Source organism: Nicotiana sylvestris, chromosome 11 (assembly GCF_000393655.2).
Source record: "Nicotiana sylvestris chromosome 11, ASM39365v2, whole genome shotgun sequence".
In the NCBI taxonomy this organism is placed as follows: Eukaryota; Viridiplantae; Streptophyta; class Magnoliopsida; order Solanales; family Solanaceae; genus Nicotiana; species Nicotiana sylvestris.
Genome location: NC_091067.1, coordinates 143,472,415 through 143,490,043, shown reverse-complemented (window position 1 = coordinate 143,490,043; position 17,629 = coordinate 143,472,415).

The window sequence follows — 17,629 nt, the reverse complement described above, 5'->3', positions numbered from 1 at the left end:
CTAGGAAGATGATTTCTTGGGCCTAATGAAGTGAGCTCATTATTTGTAGCCCAATAAGTGGGCTAGCCCAATGAATTAAGACGTATTTATTTAATCCATATATATTGGACTTATATAAGTAATTCAATTATATTAGCCCATAATATTTATTTGGACCAATATATCTTGAATCTTAAAATATAATCCAAATTCTTCTACGGATTTAAAATTTATATGCCTACACATGTGTTGCAGAAGAATTTTTTGAACTTGATTTAATTACAAATTTTGATACAAAACCAGTTCAAATCACCTCCAATCTTCCTCAAATTTGTATATTGGCTTATTTATATGTTTTCAATGAATTTCAACTATACTCATTGAAAAAGTTCCTTTTTTGCTAGATTTTTGGAATATTGTTTTGTTTTTCTTTTTTTGTTGTTGTATTTCATCACCTTATTTACTACATCATCCATGAAATTTCCTTTTCGTCTTGCATCTAATATTGCTAATCACGCTTAAAAATATGGAAGGTGATTTTTGCATGTGATTCTTTGAGAGAAATAACCTTATTTATTTGGTTTTTTAATTTTTATATGTACTTGGCTAGTTTTGGTAAGTCTATGACTAATAGCTAGAGGTTGGTAAGTTGAGACTTATTTGAGACATTTGTGTAAGTTTCCGTAAAATATATGTTCGTTTCTCACAGCAACTAGCCTATATATACATATAGTTATAGGATTTTTTGCCGAGCTTAACGGGCATCGGTGACCTGTCTACCTTCCACGTAGGTCAGCCCCGGCTACAATTAATTCATTATTTGGCTCGTCTTAATATATTTCTTTCCAATAGTTGGTGAAGAAAACTCCAAAGCATCTACATTCATTAATTTGGTTTCAAACTGATTTGAATTGCTATTTGGAATATGGAATACCTTGAGAACCTACGGAATGCAATCTAACCTATAATTGAGGTATTATCGCTTTTAGCCCGCGCCAGAAACTATTTACATAAGGTAGCAGAAAAGTATATAAAATTCTTTGTATATAACATACAAAATGTATATATATACAAAAAATATACATTTTATAATATAGTAATTCTTGATCAACAATTCCCTAGAGATTTCTGGTAACTAAGGATCATTCACCAGAAAAAAACACTTATTTGGACCCGTGTATGCATGATTTAATGGAAACTCCAAAGAATCACCAAAGTACGTAATATATTTTAATAATCCGACTTTTTTTTTTACTTATTAATTGTGAGACTAGAAACTTAATTTCTATTATAGCTATTGGAACAAATATAAGTTAGTGGGAAATAATCTATTAAAATAAATATAATATAATGTAGTAATAACTTTGCTAGTTGGCCAGTTCACATTACATGTGGCAGTGGGATACTCATGGGCTTTAGTTAATAAAAGTAAGGTACATGGCCCGACCATCACAATTGTTACCCACCTTTTAGTAGAATATTAGGGTATTAGAATATTAAAAGTTAATACTAACAAGTAAAGAGGCTCTGGAATACTAAGGCGGCATACATAAGAGACCTACAGACTACGAATTGTCTTCAGTGACAATCACGGTTAGGAGCTCTAACTTTTGAGCAAAGGAATTGGAGTACTTGTGAAAGCTCCAGGTATTAGTATGTTTTTTATGCTTTTTAGTTGGTGTTTGTGATAATATTAGCATGTAATATAAATGTTAATAATTAAGCAATAATGGAAGGCATCATGAATTAATTATGAAAATAATTTGCTACTGTTAATTAGGAGAATTAAAAGTACGTATTATGTGGAAAACCATTGTAGATGCACTTTCAGTTTTACTTCTTTCTAGTAGGAGATAATGATTTATTTTTAATTAGACAATGCGTGGATACATGTTTATGGAAACAATGATTGAATATAGTTTTTAATTACGTATATTCCAGTGGCGACTTTCCATGTGAGTTAGTAAACCAAGTTTTCAAGGTTTTGAAATTGTTGCGTCTATAAGCCACAATATCACTTTATTCTATTTCATACTCCATGATTATTTTTCGGGCCTACCTTTAAAACTATAATATTTAATAGGTAGAGTAGTAAGAGTTTAAAAGTTGGGGATATTGAGAGTTGATCCCGACTAGCATTATTGACATTGTTAAATAATATTTTGGATAGATTGAGGTCATTGGAGGCCATTTGGTCAGTGTTCTAGACGTTGCAAGGTTGGGGAGCATTCAGCTAGCGAGGTAAGTGAGACTTTAAGCTTTGATGCTTGCTTTTCTAAAACCCGTTGTGAAAGTGTGTTTTCTCTACCTGGTCCATGTGTTGGGACAAGCACGCGCTTCGCAGAGTTGGTGGTCTCAGACTAGTCACAAATATATTATTTTATGAAAAAAAATATATTATTTTATAAGTTGTTTGATAGTGTGATACGGCTGTGCGCCATGATATTAAGTTTGATACAGCTGTGCGCCATGATATTGAGTTTGATACGGTTGTGCGCCATGTTATTAAGTTTGATACGGCTGTGCGCCATGATGTTGAGTTTCATACGGTTGTGCGCCATGATGTTGAGTTTCATACGGCTGTGCACCATGATGTTGGGGCATTGTGTATGCCTTTGTACATCACCCGAGCATTGTGTATGCTCTGTTATATATTTGAGGCATTGTGGTGCCATTGTGGACTCGTAAGTGTGTTGGTAAATTTCTTTCGCTGCAATTATGATAAGTCCTTAGTGGGTATTCTTGTTAGTTAATTCTTAATAACTTTATTGATACACATATATTGAGTTATTGTATAATTATTATATTTACTATATCATTCGTGTTGTAGTGTGTATGTATTTTCTAACACTTGTTCCAGAGGTATTTAAAGTGGCGGGTCGAGGATCTTACTGGGTTATATTTACGTATAACTCACTCCTTACCTGCACCTCTATGCAGATACCGTTGCGGGAGATAGAGCTAGTGGCTGACGAGTTTGTTCGAGTGGATTCTATTGCTGAGGTGAGCCATCGCATTGTTCGTGGAGGCTTCATTTTGGACTTGCTTAGTTCGTGTTAGTTATTTCTTTTTTTGAGGTTTGCATACCCGTCAATAAAACTCATATTACTTTGTTAGATGCTCCATGGTCTTAGCGTGGGATTTGGGCTAGAGTTTGATTGTTTGAGTGATTGTGGGTTTTTCTATCAATTGACTAAGGTATTGGGCAATAATCATTACCTCTTTAATTATTAATAATACTTTAGGCCTGTACTTTTTCTCTCAGTGTTTGTGTGTAAATGGTTAAACGTTAGAGAAAGGGGTTCGCCTGGCAAGTGGTGTTAGCTGGGTGCCAGTCACGTCTAGAAGGTAGTTTGGAATGTGACAAAGTTGGTATCAGAGCCTAGGTTTTAAGTTCAGGGTCATGGAGCAGTGTTTAGTAGAGCCTTGTTCATGGGTATGTAGGCGCTCATACTTATGATCTTGAGGCTGCTAAGCATTTAGGATGTTTCCCTTCTTTCATTCCTTGATCGTGCGTTGAGATAACATGAGTTTGACTTCGGATTATTTATTTCGCAGATGGCTAGGACACGCACACCTTCATCTGCTAGACGTGGTGCTGGACGGGGTACTACTCGAGGTGGTGGTCAAGTTGGGGCTCATCAAACTAGAGCTCAGACTAGTAGACAGGCCACTCCTCAACCAGAAGTTGTAAACACGGGTCAGTCCCAAGCTACTATGCCAAATCGAGTGCAAGAACAAATGGTTCAGGATGCTCCACCATCAGTCCCAGTTGATGTGCCTACGGTTACCTTACATGCAGATGCATTGGTGAGGTTGTTGAATGTGTTGGAGGCATTAGTGCCTACTCAGGATGGACTTCCAGCTCCCCAGACTACTTCGCAGGCGCAAGCACAGGTTCAGCTGAATGTTGCAGCTCCTCAAATATCCCCTCAACAGGTCGTTCAGCCAGTTGCAAATACAGGGCAGTCTAAGGATCTTAAGAATTTCATAGATCTTAAGCCACCAGAGTTCGATGCTACACAGGCTTCTATTGAGCCCCAGAAGTTCATTCAGCGTTGTGAGAAGATACTATCTACTTTGGGGCTGAAGGAGACTCGAGGGGTGGAATTTGACACTTTTCTATTTTCAGCATCTGCAGAGTCATGGTGGAATTTAGTTCAGAGAGGTAGACGAGCAGGTTTGTCACCTATTACTTGGTCAGAATTTTCAGCTATGTTTATGGATAGGTTCATTCCACTGAGCAAGCGAGACGACATGAGACATCAGTTCGAGCAACTGCGCTAGGGCAGTATGACAGTTACAGAGTATGACGCTAAATTCACTGACTTAGCCAGTTATGCACCTTTTCTAGTTGCAGATGAGCATGAGAAGGTGAGGAGGTTCGTGGATGGGCTTGAGCATCGTTATCGGGGTCCTGTGGTTAGGGATGTTCGAGGTGGTTCATACGAAGAGTTAGTGGATACTGCTCTCCGTTATGAGTCTTATCAAGAGAGGGACAAGATCGAGCGAGAAAGCAAAAGGGCTCGTAGCGCCGACGGGTTTAGTGGAGCTCCATCTGGGAGCAAAAGTGACTTTAATCGTGGGCAGTCCAGACCTACTCAGTCAGAGTCAGTGGTGCAGTCTTCTAGGAGTACTTATCCTGCTAGATAGGGGCAACAGACACAAAGGAAGGATAATAACTCATATCAGTCAGGTCAACATCCAAGGTGTTCGAATTGTGGTAGAAATAATAGTGGTCATTGTTTTGGAACAGATGGGGCTTGTTTTACTTGTGGTCAAAAAGGACATATTGCTGAGTATTGTCCTAGAGGATATTCTGCTACTAGCCATGCTACTCCACAGCCGCAGAGAATGTTTACAGGTACACAAACTCAGACTCAGCCAGCTAGAGCCGATCCGCAAGTTGCTCGTGCACAGGGTCGACAGGGTACACAGGGTCGAGGCATCTAATGCAGTCGTCACAGGTATTATCACTATCGGTTCTTATGGAGCTTACGCTCTTATTGATCCTGGTTCTACGTATTCATATGTATCTCCATCTTTTTCCATATACTTAGAGCAATGAGTTGAGTTTCTTAATGTGACTTATATTGTGGTGACCCCAGTAGGGGAGACTATATCTATGGATATAGTCTATAGAGACTGTGTGATATTTATTCAGGGCAAGGACACCGTAGTCGATCTACTAGTATTGCCTATGTCTGACCTTGATGTAATTATGGGTATGGATTGGTTAGCTTCATGTTATGCTTCAGTTGATTGTCATTCCAAGCTTATACGTTTTGACTTTCCTGGAGAACCATGTTTAGTGTGGAAAGGCATAACTCCTCTGACTCGGGGAAAGATAATATCATATGTAAAAGCATGTCGAATGATTAATAATGGGTGCTTGGGTTTTATTTCTACTGTTCATGATACGCGCTTGGAGGATGTTACTATTGATAGTGTTCCAGTGGTTCGAGAATTTGCTGATGTGTTTCCAGAAGATTTACCCGGGCTGCCTCCGACAAGAGAAATTGAGTTCAGTATTGATTTGGTGCCACGAACTCAACCTATCTCTATTCCTCCATACCGTATGGCTCCAGCGGAGTTGAGAGATATAAAGGTTCAACTTCAAGAGCTACTTGATAAGGGATTGATCAGGCCTAGTATATCGCCTTGGGGTGCACCTGTGTTATTTGTTAAAAAGAAAGATGGCACGATGAGAATGTGTATTGATTACAGGCAGCTGAATAAGGTGACGATCAAGAATAAATATCCATTACCATGTATTGATGATTTATTCGACCAGCTACAGGGTGCAACTCACTTTTCAAATATTGACCTGAGATCGGGTTACCATCAGTTGAGAATTATGACCGAGGATATATCCAAGACAACGTTTCGGACCAGGTACGGGCATTTTGAATTTTTGGTGATGTCCTTCGGGCTTACTAATGCCCCCGAAGCATTTATGGACCTCATGAATCGGGTGTTCAAGCCATTCCTAGATCATTTTGTGATTGTATTTATTGTTGACATTTTGGTCTACTCTCGAAGTGAGGCAAAACATGAACAACACTCGAGAGTTGTGCTACAGACACTTAGGGAGCGAACGCTTTATGCCAAGTTCTCAAAGTGTGAATTTTGATTGGATACAGTTTCCTTTTTGGGACATGTGATGTCACGAGATGGGATTCAAGTTGATCCAAAGAAGATAAAGGCAGTTCGAGATTGGCCTCGACCCACTACTCCTACAGAGATACGTAGTTTCTTAGGCCTAGCAGGATATTATAGAAGGTTTGTTGAGGGTTTCTCAAAGATAGCCACTCCATTGACTCGATTAACTCAGAAAGGTGTTGCATTTCAGTGGTCGAATGAGTGTGAAGAAAGTTTTCAGAAATTGAAGGTCGCGTTGACTACGGCTCCAATTTTGACACTCCCTACAGGTGCAGGGGGTTTTACTATTTATTGTGATGCGTCTCAAGTCGGTTTGGGTTGTGTGCTAATGCAGAATGGCAAAGTAGTAGCTTATGCTTCTCGACAGCTAAAGAACCATGAAAAGAATTATCCAACTCATGACTTGGAATTGGCTGCGATCGTATTTGCACTTAAAATCTGGCGTCACTATCTTTATGGTGAGCCATGTGAAATCTATACTGATCACAAGAGTCTGCAATATATATTCAAGCAAAGAGATCTGAATCTGAGGCAAAGACGGTGGTTAGAGTTACTTAAAGATTATGATCTTACTATTTTATATCATCCCGGAAAGGCGAATGTGGTGGCAGACGCCTTGAGTAGAAAGTCTATGGGTAGCTTGGCCCGATTTACTGCTGAAGAACGACCTACGGTTATGGATATTCAGGCGTTGGCCAATCGGGGAGTGCGTATTGATCATACATTGCCGGGCAGATTACTTGCGGGTTTGGTAGCACAATCATCCTTGGTTGGACAGGTCAAGGCTCTTCAATTTGAAGAATCCCATCTTGCTAAATTCCGAGATCGAGTGCAGAATAGGGATGTTAAGTCATTTGCTATTGACAGTGAAGGTGTGTTACGTCGACATGGTAGATTGTGTATCCCCATGGTAGGTGATGTGAAACAGTTGATTCTCGAAGAGGCTCATAGCTCCTGCTACTCTATTCATCCAGATGCTACTAAAATGTATCAAGACTTGCGTGAATTGTACTGGTGGAAAGGTATGAAGTATGATATTTTGAAACATGTGACTAGTTGCTTAAATTGTCAGCAGGTGAAATATGAACACCAAAAACCAGGCGGCGTGATGCAGAATTTAATTATCCCGGAGTGGAAGTGGGAAAGGATTACTATGGATTTTGTAGTTGGGTTGCCACGTACTTTTAGAAAACATGATTCAGTATGGGTGATCGTGGACAGACTCACAAAGTCCGCGCATTTTACACCAATTTGAGCTACTCACACTGCAGAACAGTTAGCAGATATTTACCTCCGCGAAATTGTTCGACTTCATGGTGTGCCTATTTCTATAATATCGGATCGGGGTGCACAGTTTACTGCTAAGTTTTGGAAGTCGTTTCAGAAGTCATTGGGTTCTCAGGTGGAATTGAGCACAGCTTTGCATCCACAGACGGACGGACAGTCCAAGCGGTTTATTCAGATTTTGGAGGACATGCTTAGAGCTTGTGTAATTGACTTTGGTGGTCATTGGGACGATCAGTTGCCGTTGGCAGAGTTTTCTTATAATAACAGCTATCAGTTGAGTATACAAATGGTGCCGTTTGAAGCTCTATATGGTCGTAAATGTCGTTCACTAGTTGGATGGTTTGAACCTGGTGAAGCATAGCTATTGGGTCCGGATTTGGTTCAGCAAGCTTTGGATAAAGTTGCATTGATACGTGAACGACTTCGGACAGCTCAAAGTAGACAAAAATCCTACACATATAAGAGAGTTCGTGATTTGGAGTTCATGAAAGGAGAAAAAGTCTTTTTGAAGGTGTCCCCTATGAAAGGAGTCATGAGATTTGGGCGCAAAGGTAAGCTAAGTCCGAGGTATATTGGTCCGTATGAGATTTTAGATCGAATCGGGTCGGTGGCGTATAAACTTGCCCTGCCTCTGAGGTTGTCTGCGGTTCATGGAAGGGTTCTTAAGTGTTTACACTTACCCCTTCACATTGGATCCCTTGGATCCGGTCATCATAGGTTTCTACAAGAAATACGAGGTAACCCTCAGTCAGAATCATCCCTCTTTCTGGAGGATAGTGGTACTACTCCGTTTCTTCACAAGCAAAGTCGATGGGCTTCCCTTCACCCTCGACCACCTCATATGCCTATATAGCCCCCGACCATATCGAGTTGGACTAATAAAGCTTCAATGTCAAGCCACCAGAGCACCTTTCTCGAGCATAGATGAGGATAAAGGTCGGGGCTGGGTGGGCCGATTTGTTCGAGTGAAGACCTCAGACTTGATCCTGACCGAGAGTATGCCGTTTACTGAGAAATAGAATATGAAACGTAAGTATAATTCCATCCTTAATTTCTGTTTATTGCCATCGTTTTTTCACCCTTTTGTCATGACCTGTCACGACCCGGATTTCCCGCCCTCGGGAGTCGTGATGACACCTACTAATGTAATCTAGGCAAGCTGACTGTTTGAACAAATTACCTTTTTACCCATTTTATATTCTTTAACAATTATGAAGCAATAATGTATAGACAGTGGAATTTACAATAAGCGGAAGAAAAGCAATGAACTATCTGAATATGTATCCAATACAACTGCTTGAGCATCAACTACCTATAACTGATGTCACAGTTTCACAGACGATCTAGGAATACTACATACAAAGTCTAAAAGATACACTATTTCTGAAATGAGTAAAGGAAACAGGATAAAGGGGTAGAGGGAGACGCCAGGGCCTGCGGACGCCTGCAAGACTACCTTGGATCTCCGTATTGACTGAAGTTAGCCACCCAAGCTATGGTCCAAAAGTTGCTGCTCCGGAATATGCACACAGTGCAGAGTATAGTATCAGCATAACCTAACCTCGGCGAAGTAGTGACGAGTCTAGGACCAGACTATCAAATAAACCTGTGCAATTAAATCATATACATTGGAAAAGAAGAACCGTAATATACAGTCAATAACGGGAAGGGGAAACATGCTGCTAGGAAACATCAATTAAGAATAGAAAGACAGAGAGTAAATACAAGAAACACCATATCTCAACTATCAGCAAAACAAATTAGGAATCAAACAAGTGCACGACATCACCCTTCGTGCTTACTCTCGTCCTCACCAAAAGAATCAATATAAATTGCACGGCATCACCCTTCGTGCTTTTACTCTCGTCCTCACTATAAAAATCAGTATAATCAGCATGGAATGGTACATCTTGCAGAACGGCATCACCCTTCGTGCTTTACACTCTTCCTCACAAAGTCATACACAGCATCACCCTTCGTGCTTTATCACTCTTTCACCATAACAACACACGGCATCACGCTTCGTGCTTTAACGCTCTTCCTCACCCAAACGACAATCACAAATAATAGGATAAGGAAATAAATGAAATTACAATAAGAATCCCGGCAAGGGAACAATGGTTCAACAATCGAGTCCCGACAAGGGAACAACATCAAAAGAAACATCAATATCCCCGCAAGGGAGATAACATTAAAAGCAACAATATCCCGGAAGGAGGCCACATAATTATTCTCTTCTTTTTCTCACTTTTACTTCACAACTCACTTCACAACTTGAGCCAATGCTCTAAAAGATTCAATTACCACTTATACTTTGACATTGCATTATATAACTTGAGCCAACGCTCCTCAATGTTCAAATGTCACAATTACTTCCACAAACTATGCCCAACGATAGAAATCATCATCAAAGCATGAATAATACAACGAAGTCATAATAATTACAATATAAGACTCACAGGCATGCTTGACATCAATGTATAGATACTCGTCACCATGCTTATACGTCATACTCAACAAATACTATATAGCAAATAGGAATTGACTCCTAATCCCTCAAGCTAAGGTTAAACCAAACACTTACCTCGATGCCACGAACACAATTCAAGTCTCAACTATCGCTTTACCTCTTGATTCCACCACCAATTCGCTCGTATCTAGTCACAAGTTACTTAATTACATCAATAAACGCTAAATGAATCAATTCTAATGTATGAAAACAAGTTTCCTAAAGTTTTACCTAAAAACTCAAAAATTGCCCCCGGGCCCACATGTTCAAAACCCGAGGTTCGAACCAAAACCCGATTACCCATTCCCCCACGAACCCAAATATATAATTTGTTTTGAAATGGGGCCTCAAATCAAGGTCCAAATCCTCAATTTTTGGAAAACCTAGGTTCTACCCAAAACACCCAATTTCCCCCATGAAAATCATTAATTTAGAGTTGAAACCATGTGAAAGATGTTAAAGATTGAAGAAAACTAGTTAGAAATCACTTACAATCGATTAGGAAGAGAAGTTGCCTTTGAAAAATCTCCCTAGAGAGTTTATGTTTTGAGAAGATGTGAAAAATGGTTGAAAATGCGTCTAAGTTATGAACTTACAGGTTGCAGGTATCGCAATTGCGATCAGGGTTCGCACTTGCGAACCCAGGCTCTGCTAAGCTCACATTTGCAAGGCAACTTTCGCATTTGCTAAGTCAGAATTGCAAAAATACAATCGTATTTGTGATAAGAGGCCCAAATAGGGAGCATCGCATTTGCGAAGGGAAACCTCGCATTTGCGAGGAAGGGCTCGCCTGGGCTGTTTCGCATTTGTGACTCAGCCCTCGCATTTGCGAGCTAGGCTTCGCAAATGGGAAGCCTGCAGGCTTGCATTGAAACAGCTGAAGCCTGCAATTTCAAGTCTAAAATCACCCCGTGGCCTATCCAAAACTCACCCGAGCCCTCGGGGCTCCAAACCAAACATGCACACCAACCTAAAAACATCATACAGACTCGCTCGTGCATTCAAATCACTAGAATAACATCAACAACTATGAATTTAAGATCAAAATCATGCAATTCCTTAAGAACTTCAAATTTTCCAATTTTCTCAAATACGATCCGATTCACGTCATTTCAAGTCTGTTTCTTACCAAATTTCACAGACTCATCTTAAATCACATATAAGACCTATACCCGGCTCCGGAACCAAAATATGGGCCTGATACCATCAAGGTTTAAACACATTTTACTTTCAAAAACTCATAAATATTCCAAAAACCAATTTTCTTTAAAAATTCATTTCTGGGGCTTGGGACCTCTGAATTCGATTCTAGGAATACGCCCAAGTCCCATATTTTCCTACAGACCATTCGGAACCGTCAAATCACGGGTCCGAGTCCGTTTACCCAAAATGTTGATCGAAGTCAACTTAAATTCATTTTAAAGTCAAAATTCATCATTTTTCACAGATTTTCACATTATGGCTTTCCGGCTACGTGCCCGAACTTCTCACGAAAATCAAGGTGAGACAAAAAGAGGGTTTTCAGGCCTCGGAACACGAAATTTGTTCTTAAAACAAGTGATGACCTTTTGGGTCATCACATTCTCCACTTCTAAAACAATCGTTCGTCCTCGAACGGACATAAGAAGGAAGTACCTAAGTTGGGGAAAAGATGGGGATAATGGCTCTACATATCTGACTCGGACTCCTAGGTCGATGCCTCGGCAGGATGACCTCTCCACTGAACACGAACAGAAGGAAAACTCTTTGATCTCAGCTGACGAACCTGCCGGTCTAGAATAGCTACCGGCTCCTCCTCATAAGACAAGTCCTTGTCCAACTGGACAGTGCTAAAATCTAACACGTGGGATGGATCTTCGTGATACTTCCGAAGCATGGACACATAAAACACTGGATACACGGCTGATGAGCGCGGCGATAACGCAAGTCTATAAGCCACCTCTCCCACTCGATCAAGAATCTCAAACGGGCCAATGAACCTAGGGCTAAGCTTGCCCTTCTTCCCAAATCTCATCACACCCTTCATAGGCGACACTCGAAGCAATGCTCGCTCACCGACCATGAATGCCAAATCACGAACCTTGCGGTCAACATAACTCTTTTGCCTGGACTGAGCTGTACGAAGCCTATCCTGAATGATCCTGACCTTGTCCAAGGAATTATGCACTAGATCTGTACCCAACAACCGAGCTTCCCCCCGCTTGAACCATCCAACCGGCGACTGACACTGCCTACCATACAAAGCCTCATAAGGAGCCATCTGAATACTCGAGTGGTAGCTGATGTTGTAGGAAAACTCTGCTAAAGGCAAAAACTGATCCCACGAGCCTCCAAAGTCAATGACACAAGATTGGAGCATATCCTACAAAATCTGAATAGATCGCTCAGACTGCCCATCCATCTGAGGATGAAATGCTGTGCTCAACTCAACCTATGTGCCCAACTCTCACTGAACTGCCCTCTAGAAACGTGAGGTAAACTATGTACCTCGGTCCGAAATGATAGACACAGGCACACCACGAAGACGGACAATCTCCCAGATATAGATCTCAGCTAACCTCTCAGATGTATAGGAGACTGCCATAGGAATGAAATGCACTGACTTGGTCAGCCTATCAACAATGACCCACACTACATCAAACTTCCTCCGAGTCTATGGGAGTCCAACAACGAAATCCATAGTGATCCGCTCCCACTTCCACTCGGGAAGCTCAATCCTCTGAAAACAAATCACCGGGTCTCTAATGCTTGTACTTAACCTACTGACAATTCAAACACCGAGCCACATACACAACGATATCCTTCTTCATCCTCCTCTACCAATAATGCTACCGCAAATCCGGGTACATCTTCATGGCTCCCGGATGAATAGAGTATCGGGAACTATGGGCCTCCTCTAAAATCAACTCTCAGAGTCCATCCACATTAGGCACACAAACTCGACCCTGCAATCTCAAAACTTCATCATCTCCTAAGGTAACCTACGGGGCACCACCGTGCTGCATCATGTCTCTAAGGACACACAAATGAGGATCATCATACTGTCGATCTCGGATACGCTCCAGTAAAGGAGAACGAGCGACTGTGCAAGCTAACAAACAGCTGGGCTCAGAAACATCCAACCTCACGGAATGATTGGCCAAATCCTGAACATCCAAAGCAAGCGGTCTCTTACCGACCGGAATATAAGCAAGACTGCCCATACTGACTTACTTCCTACTCAAAGCATCGGCCACCACATTGGCCTTTCCCGGATGATATAAGATGGTGATATCATAGTCCTTTAATAGCTCCAACCACCCTCTCTGCCTCAAATTTAGATCCTTATGCTTAAACAAATACTATAGACTCTTGTGATCCGTGAACACCTCATATGCCACGCCATACAGATAATGCCTCCAAATTTTTAACGCGTGAACAATGGCCAACTCCAAATCATGAACCAGATAGTTCTTCTCATGAATCTTCAACTGCCGTGAAGCATAGGCAATGACCTTGCCATCCTGAATCAACATCGCACCAAGTCCAATACAAGATGCATCACAATAAACTGTATAAGGCCCTGAACCTGTGGGCAAAACCAACACTAGTGTCGTAGTCAAAGCTATATTAAGCTTCTGAAAGCTCGCCTCACACTCATCCGACCACCTGAACTGGGCACCCTTCTGGGTCAACCTGGTTATCGGGGCTGCAATAGACGAAAACCCCTCCACAAACCGACGATAGTAGCCTGCCAAACCCAAGAAACTCCGGATCTCTGTAGCTGATGCTGGTCTAGGCCAGTTCTTGACTACCTCGATCTTCTTCGGATCAACCTGAATACCCTCTACTGATATAACATGACCCAGGAATGCAACTGAACTCAACCAGAACTCGCACTTCGAAAACTTGGCATAAACTGACTATCCCTCAAAGTCTGAAGAACCACTCTAAGATGTTGCTCATGCTCCTCCTAGCTACGGGAATAGATCAAAATATCATCAATGAAGACTATCACGAACGAATCCAAGTAAGGCCTGAACACTCGGTTCATCAAATCCATAAAAGCTACTGGGGCATTTGTCAACCCGAATGACATTACCAGAAACTCATAATGCCCGTACCGAGTGTAGAAAGCTGTCTTAAGGACATCGAATGCCCTAACCCTCAACTGATGGTAGCCAGATCTTAAGCCAATCTTCGAAAATACCTTGGCACCCTGAAGTTGATCAAACAAATCATCAATCCTCAGCAATGGATACTTATTCTTGATTGTAACCTTGTTCAACTGTCGGTAATCAATACACATTCTTATCGATCCATCCTTCTTCTTAACAAACAACACCGGCTCACCCCAAGGTGAAACACTAGGTCTAATGAAACCTTTTTCAAGCAAGTCTTGCTACTGCTCTTTCAACTCTTTCAACTCAGGCGAGGCCATATGATACGACGGGATAGAAATGGGCTAAGTGCCCGGAGCCAAATCAATGCAAAAGTCAATATCCCTGTCGGGTGGCATACCTGGCAGGTCTGAAGGAAATAACTCAGGAAACTCACGAATAATAGGCATATAATCAATAGAAGGAACCTCAATACTAGAATAACAAACATAGGCTAAATAGGACAAACAACCCTTCTCGACCATACGCCGAGCCTTCATATTTGAGAGAACACTATGGGTAGAATGACCAGGAGTCCCCCTCCACTCTAAATGAGGTAAACCCGGCAAGGCTAAGGTCACAGTCTTGGCATGATAGTCTAAGATAGCGTGGTAAGGTGATAACCAGTCCATCCCCAATGTGACATCAAAATCAACCCTGTCCAGAAGGAGCAAATCTACACGAGTCTCAAGACCCCCAATCACAACTATACATGAACGATGGACTCGATCTACCATAATAGAATCACCCACCGGTGTGGACACATAAACATGAGCACTCAAAGAATCACTAGGTATGACCATATACGGTGCAAAATAAGATGACACATAGGAGTACGTAGATCCTGGATCAAATAAAATTGAAGCATCTCTAATACAAACCAGAACAATACCTATGATAACTACATTGGAAGCCTCAACCTTGGGCCTAGCTGGAAGAGCATAACATCGGTGCTGGGCCCCACCACCCTGAACTATATCTTTGGGATGGCCTGCTACTAGTTAGCCTCCACCCCTAGTAGCCTGAGCTCCACCTCTAATACCTCTACATCCACTTCTAGCACCTCTACCCCCACCTCTAGCTGGCTGGGCGGGTTGTGGAACACTCAGTACCTTAACCATGGCACGGGAACCCTGACGTTGAGAGTTGCTCGATGCTCAAGGGCAAAACCTAGCAATGTGACTCATACACAAGTATATCAAGCCATCAGCTGCAGATACTGCTGACCCTGACGACCTGAATGACCACCTCGAAAACACTGGAGCGGTGGTGCATTGATAAAAGCTGGTGGTGTGATGTAGGACTGCTGATCAAAATACTGCATATGAGAACCACGATCACCTAAAGCACCGTGAGAAACCTGAAGTGGTGACTGAAAAGTCCTAGGAGGATGGCCTCTACCATACGAATCCCTGCCTCCAAACGAGGTACCACTGAATCGACTTGAATGACGAGGTCTCTTGTCAGACCCCTGACCACCTCCCTGCGACAGAATCATCTCAACTCTCTTGGCCATATTGACCGCCTCCTGAAAAGAAATCTCACTCCCTATCTCCTTAGCCATATGAAGTCGAATCGGCTGAATAAGTCCCTCAATGAACCTCCTCACCCTCCCTCTCTCGGTAGGGAGTATGATAAGAGCATGACGAGCCAAGTCGATGAATCTGGTCTCGTACTAAGTAACAGTCATATAACCCTACTGGAGATGCTCAAACTGCCTCCGATAGATCTCTCTTTGGGTGATGGGGAGAAACTTCTCCAAAAATAGATGAGTAAACTGCTCCCAAGTCAAATCTGGTAATCCGGCTGGTCTAGCCAAATAATAATCTCTCCACCAAGTCTTGGCAGAATCAGACAAACGAAAAGTAGCAAAATCGACCCCATTGGTCTCCATTATCCCCATGTTCCTGAGAACCTCATGACAATTGTCTAGATAATCCTGGGGATCCTCAGAAGATGTACCGCTGAAAGTAGTAATGAAGAGCTTAGTGAACCTGTCCAGCATGCACAAAGCATCGGCAGACATAGCTACTCCATCATCGGTCTGAGCTACCATACCCGGCTGAACTGCTCCAACTGGCTGAGCGGTTGGAGTCTGAAACTGGGGAGCCATTCGCTTCGGAGTGCGAGTAGCAGGAGTCTGGGCTCCTCCTCCAGCCTGAGAGACGGCCGGTGCTACAGGAAGCAACCCTGCCTAGGTGACACTCTTCATAAGGCCCACTAGACGGACCAGAGCATCCTGGAGTACTGGGTAGCAATAACCCCTCTAGGACCTGAGCTGGGCCCACCAAAACTGTCTTGGCCGGAACCTCATCATCAAAGTCAACCCGAGGCTTCACCGCTGGTACTGCTGCTCTAGGATGAGCTCTACCCCTACCTCGGCCTCTAGCACAGCCTGGCCCTCGCCCTCTGCCCCTCGTGGGAGCTGCTGCTGGGGGCTCGGGCTGCTGATCGGTGGATGAGGAAGCGCGTGTTCTCGCCATCTACGAAAGAACAGAGTAGAAATTCAATTAGCATTGAGAAACCAAACCGCACGACAGGAAAGAATAAATGTGAAGTTTTTCCTAACTCTGTAGCCTCTGGGGGATAAATACAGACGTCCCCGTACCGATCCCTCAGACTCTACTAAGTTTGTCTATGAACTGTGAGACCCATGTAACCTAGAGCTCTGATACCAACTTGTCACAACCCGAATTTTCCGCCCTCGGGAGTCGTGATGGCATCTACTAATGTGAGCTAGGCAAGCCGACTATTTGAACAAATTACCTTTTTACCCATTTTGTATTCTTTAACAATTATGAAGCAATAACGCGTAGACATCATAATTTACAATAAGCGGAAGAAAAGCAATGAACTATCTGAATATGTATCCAATACAATTGCTTGAGCATCGACTACCCAAAACTGGTGTTACAGTTTCACAGACGGACTAAGAATACTACATACAAAGTCTGAAAGATAAAAGATACATTGTTTCTAAAATAAGTAAAAGAAACAGGATAAAGGGGTAGAGGGAGACGCCAGGGCCTGCGGACGCCTGCAGGACTACCTTGGATCTTCGTGTGGACTGAAGGTAGCCACCCAAGCTACGATCCAAAAGCTGTTGCTCTGGGATCTGCACACAGTGCAGAGTATAGTATCAGCACAACCGACCCCATGTGCTGGTAAGTGCCTAGCCGAACCTCAGCGAAGTAGTGACGAGGCTAGGACCGGACTGCCAGATAATCCTGTGCAGTTAAATTATATACATCGGAAAAGAAGAACTGTAATATACAGGCAAGAATAGGAAGGGGAAACATGCTACGAGGAAAAATCAATTAAGAATAGAAATACAGAGAGTAAATACAAGAAACGCCATATGTCAACTATCAGCAAAAAAAATCAGGAATCATATGTAAAAAAAAAATAAAGAAAATTAAGGCAAGGATAACTCACTTGTTAAATTACTGAGCAAAATAGTACGTTTCTTGAATTGTAAAAACTGAGAAATCTGAACACCAAGGTAAAAAGGACTGTAACCACCAGGTAGGATAGATGAACCAACTGTTGCAAA